Raw genomic sequence first — 6,289 nt, 5'->3', positions numbered from 1 at the left:
TGCTGATAGCAAGAGCTTCATACTGAATTCGGTATAGTTTACCGAATGCACCGGTGCTGATAGCAAGAGCTTCATAGTCAATTCGGTATAGTTTACCGAATGCATCGGTGCTGATAGCAAGAGCTTCATAGTCAATTCGGTATAGTTTACTGAATGCATCGATGCTGATAGCAAGAGCTTCATAGTCAATTAGATATAGTTTACTGAATCCACCGGTGTTGATAGCAAGAGCTTCATAGTCAATTCGGTATAGTTTACTGAATGCACCGGTGCTGATAGCAAGAGCTTCATACTGAATTTGGCATAGTTTACCGAATGCACCGGTGCTGATAGCAAGAGCTTCATACTGAATTCGGTATAGTTTACTGAATGCACCGGTGCTGATAGCAAGAGCTTCATACTGAATTCGGTATAGTTTACTGAATGCACCGGTGCTGATAGCAAGAACTTCATACTGAATTCGGTATAGTTTACTGAATGCACCGGTGCTGATAGCAAGAGCTTCATACTGAATTCGGTATAGTTTACCGAATGCATCGGTGATGATAGCAGGAGCTTCATACTGAATTCGGTATAGTTTACCGAATGCATCGGTGCTGATAGCAAGAGCATCATACTGAATTCGGTATAGTTTACTGAATGCATCGGTGCTGATAGCAAGAGCTTCATACTGAATTCGGTATAGTTTACTGAATGCACCGGTGGTGATAGCAAGAGCTTCATTCTGAATTCGGTATAGTTTACTGAATGCACCGGTGCTGATAGCAAGAGCTTCATACTGAATTCGGTATAGTTTACCGAATGCATCGGTGATGATAGCAGGAGCTTCATACTGAATTCGGTATAGTTTACCGAATGCATCGGTGCTGATAGCAAGAGCATCATACTGAATTCGGTATAGTTTACTGAATGCATCGGTGCTGATAGCAAGAGCTTCATACTGAATTCGGTATAGTTTACTGAATGCACCGGTGGTGATAGCAAGAGCTTCATTCTGAATTCGGTATAGTTTACTGAATGCACCGGTGCTGATAGCATGATAGCAAGAGCTTCATACTGAATTCGGTATAGTTTACCGAATGCACCGGTGCTGATAGCAAGAGCTTCATACTGAATTCGGTATAGTTTACTGAATGCACCGGTGCTGATAGCAAGAGCTTCATACTGAATTCGGTATAGTTTACTGAATGCATCGGTGCTGATAGCAAGAGCTTCATAGTCAATTAGATATGGTTTACTGAATCCACCGGTGTTGATAGCAAGAGCTTCATAGTCAATTCGGGATAGTTTACTGAATGCACTGGTGCTGATAGCAAGAGCTTCATACTGAATTCGGTATAGTTTACCGACTGCACCGGTGCTGATAGCAAGAGCTTCATACTGAATTGGTATAGTTTACTGAATGCACCGGTGCTGATAGCAAGAGCTTCATACTGAATTCGGTATAGTTTACTGAATGCATCGGTGCTGATAGCAAGAGCTTCATACTGAATTCGGTATAGTTTACCAAATGCACCGGTGCTGATAGCAAGAGCTTCATACTGAATTCGGTATAGTTTACTGAATGCATCGGTGCTGATAGCAAGAGCTTCATACTAAATTCGGTATAGTTTACTGAATGCACCGGTGCTGATAGCAAGAGCTTCATACTGAATTCGGTATAGTTTACCGAATGCATCGGTGCTGATAGCAAGAGCTTCATACTGAATTCGGTATAATTTACCGAATGCACCGGTGCTGATAACAAGAGCTTCATAGTGAATTCGGTATAGTTTACCGAATACACCGGTGCTGATAGCAAGAGCTTCATACTGAATTCGGTATAGTTTACCGAATGCATCGGTGCTGATAGCAAGAGCTTCATAGTGAATTCGGTATAGTTTACCGAATGCACGGGTGCTGATAGCAAGAGCTTCATACTGAATTCGATATAGTTTACTGAATGCACCGGTGCTGATAGCAAGAGCTTCATAATGAATTCTGTATAGTTTACCGAATGCATCGGTGCTGATAGCAAGAGCTTCATGGTCAATTCGGTATAGTTTACTGAATCCATCGGTGCTGATAGTGAGAGTTTCATAGTCAGTTTGGTATAGTTTACTGAATGCATCGGTGCTGATAGCAGGAGCTTCATAGTCAATTCGGTATAGTTTACTGAATGCACCGTTGCTGATAGCAAGAGCTTCATACTGAATTCGGTATAGTTTACTGAATGCACTGGTGCTGATAGCAAGAGCTTTATTGTGAATTCGGTATAGTTTTCTTTTTACTAGGTTGGGGTGAGCTTTGGCGTATGCCTGGCACCCAAGTTCTATTTAGTAATCTATTTTATGCAAGAAGCGTGGTCTGATCCGCTACTCAATCAGTTCCCTTAAGGTTCCTCAAGAGGTTTAGGTCCTGCCCGCATCTCAATACTTCATTTATATGTTTACCCCATGTTAGATGCTGCTCAAAAATATCCATAGGAATTTAGTGTTATTTAGGTATATGATCGGTGATTCCCTACGGTTTTGTTTCTTGGGGTAAATAGTGCATATATAGTCTTACCGTGTGCTAGTTTGAAGTCCCATGTACGGGACCATCTACCAATCCTATGCAGTCCGGACTGCAGCTCACTCACCACAGCTTCCACTGGATAGATTCCCCGCTTTCGAGATTCCGTTGTCGTCGGCGAACTGTGATAATTTCAAACGGGACCGGACTATCGACTGTTCGAAGTCGTTTATCATTATATTGAACAGAGTTGGCTCAGTGCACTACCTTGTCATGTTCCGTTTTCAAGATAATGAAATTCTGAAAGATGATCGCCTACTTTGGTTCTGATTGCTGATCGGTCATGAAATTGGTTATCTGTTTAAACATGCGACGAATTAACCCATAATGGTTTAACTTCTCAATTAAACCTTTTGTTCAGATTAGTTCATAGTCTTTTTCTAGGTCAAGGAAAACTACGATTAGGTTGCGATCACATTTCCTCTTTGTGTTTGTTACGACCCCATGGTCGCAAACTAAGTAACAGAAAAAAGTGAAAACCGTTTAAATTTAACAGTTTAATTATGAAAGTTTTAAATGGCAATGTGAGAGAAATTTACAGTAATATGAAGTGAATCCAAGATAATCCTGATAAGGTTCTACGAAAGGCCAAATGAATGAAAACTTCCATTCAAATTTCAAAACCGGAAATGTGATGGTCCGCCAATAATCATGACGTTGTCAAAATGGCGTCGACCAGAACTACTTTAAAAAATTCACAATAGTCCCAGGAAAATAATATAGTTCAAATAATGAGCACTTTCTATTTCCACCGGACAGTGCAATCAAATGTTTTTACTTTTGAATAATATATAAGTACTACATGAAACACGTCTGCAGATTTACAACAGGAAAACAAGAAATGAGGATAGCTCCAAAATAGGAATGAATCTGCTCAGTTCACTACTCGTATACACCTTGTATTACGAGTATATGTCATAATATACCCCACTTGACAGATCACAATACTCTATTTCAAAAACTGATTATTCATGTGACCTAGCCGAACCAATCGGAAATTATTGAATTCTTCTAGAAGCGTCCACTCTCCACTCCATCAGCCAATGAGAAATTAATCCAAAAACATAATTAAGTTTTATTATTGAGATTATTATTAGTAATTGTCAACACATACGCAAAAATATATTCATAGATCCTATGTACTTTTAAGCTCTTAACAGACTCGGGTCACGTAAGCAAAATCTAAATAAAAATATTCTATGCAATTTACAGCCATGAATTAAAATTACAAGAATTAGATATAAAAAGCATGTACCAGGAGTTACACAAAGCATAAATATACATAACATTAATAACCACCAATCAGAAATCAATGTAATTTATTTTCTGCGTGACAAACAGGAAGTATGGACAGAGTTACAGAGAGACTTCGCAGGAAAGTCATTAGATATATCAAGTACTTAAGCAGAGATTCTGTCAGGGTGTGCCACTGCGCGAAGCGTGCAAAATTTGTACGAATTCGCGCGCTTGGAGAACAAGGAAACGCGAAAACTCCCGCAAATTCTTTGAACGCCCCACACATGAAAATGTGCTCGACGAAGTATACAATTTTTATTTAACCGTTTTTGTCGAGATATCTGTTTTTTCGGGTAGCAACTGTTATATTTCTGTGTACTTCAAGCACGATATGAGTGGTTGTGAAATTAAATTTGATAAAACAACGTGCCCATGAATAATTTTTTTTGTGAGGTTGGAAATATTCATGAACAAAAGTTTGACAAATGCGTGTTTAAAATACGGGCTACCTAGAAAACCCAAAATGTCTGATTCCGGCGTGGTTTATTACGATTTCATTCGGCAAATACTTGCTCACTGTAGTGATGATGGCCATAATTTTTACAGTTATGAAGTATATCAGATTATTGGAGCTGGGAAAGTGTTAATAGATACACAGTGAGTGATTTTGAGCAAGAAATGATGTTAAATACCTGCTGGATGGACAAAAATATAGACGGCATGACCCTTTCAGTGATATTTCGAAATTAAATATGTACAAAGGGAAGAGTACTGAGCCTAATTAAAATACAGACAATTTAGAAGTATAATGCAATTTGAATTTTTTTAATTAATCGAATTCGCCCTGTGGATCAAATGCTACAAAACCACATACATGTATCCATATCATGGTTAAGATAAATTGAATAAAATAAGGGTTAAAAAATGCAATTAAGAAGAAAAGATATTTATTTCAATACTTGTCTGAACAAGCGTTGAATATCTTAATACCCTAATAGAACATTATGGAACAGATACGACATTTTGCATAGTAGTCAGGACACTACTGATTTAACAAAGGAAGTTTATGTTAGTGAAAAATCCTATTTTGGAGCAGATAATATCTGTGATGTCTTGAAAATTGTACATAACAGTCACAAAGATTAGTTTCCCAACATATTCAATCTAACAAAACTCGATATGTATATGTCCCTTCAGAAAGAAGCACAGAACCATATTGATACAAACAAAATGAGGAGAGTATTCTCAGAATTAATTAACAGATCAATGCTTATACAACTAGAGGTGACCTCTGTCAAAGATGTTGATTTCAGTAGAGAGATATTGAAGTTTAGATAAATATTTACCTAGGACTATTTCTCTCTCCTCTCCTTTTTCCTTTGGTAAAGGTGGAGGTCTCCCTTAAGATAAAATCCTCTCATCATCTCTCCTTATATTGTACATGGGAAACAAATTTTGAATTTCTCATTTTATGCAGAGATATTTAACCAGTGAATGAAAGTGCGGATGGAATAAATGAAATTAGCATCGAATGAGCGATGGGGCAGATTTCAAACTGCTCAAGTTTATCACCTTGTGTAAATTAAAAGAAAATTGTAGAATAAGACTGGGTGTAGTCAGTAGTTTTCTTAACTAACAAATGCAAGTAACTGTTTTTGCATGTGCTGCATATAAAATGTGAAAGATTTTGTTGGTATTCAACCTTATTAGCAATGCCCGGATTTGTTCTAGATAAGATTTTCTTTGCACGAGGAAATTTCATTATTTCTTCTGTTTTGAAAATAACATTGTAATGTTTTTCATGTATAACTGAGACACGAGAGATTGGTAATATGTTTTAAAATCATTCATGTTGTACAAAACACAGGGAGTTAAATGAATCCACCATTAAATGGCCTAAAACGTTGGATAAAACTCACTCCAACCAACAGGTAGTCTGTTTGAAAGTATTGTTGATATCTTCTTATCAATGAGAATTGCATATATATATATATGATATCTACCAGAATGTCTAAATGGAAAGGCACCACATACCTTCCAAAGATGGAAAGACCACCAAATTCATCTGTGTATCGATATGTACCGTATCGCAGACTGCATATCATGAATCGTGAATCGTATCGATACGCAGAACATGTCTATCGTTTCACCCCTAATACTAAGCGTGAATTAAACACTTCAAAGCATCGCCGTTTTAAAAAAAATATTTGTTAATACTTGACTGTAAATAATTTACATACGCCTAATTGCGCATGTCTTATATGACGTAAATTTAAAGACAGATTTGACAAAGCAGCTGACGCGTATAACGATCAATGTTGCCGAGTTTCTCCAAGTTGTCACCAAATTGTGCATACGAAATTTTTGTCTTTTTGTGCCATCTACCGTTAGGGCGTATGCTTAGTTGGTTGTCGGTTTTGTTTGTTCGATTTTAATGGTACTTTTAACACATTACTGGCTATATCATGCCCGATGAAATGGGCATTAGCGTCACTCAGGT

This window comes from Sinohyriopsis cumingii, chromosome 5 (assembly GCF_028554795.1).
Source record: "Sinohyriopsis cumingii isolate HCF-2022 chromosome 5, ASM2855479v2, whole genome shotgun sequence".
NCBI lineage: Eukaryota > Metazoa > Mollusca > Bivalvia > Unionida > Unionidae > Sinohyriopsis > Sinohyriopsis cumingii.
Note: the sequence above shows the minus strand (reverse complement) of the source record.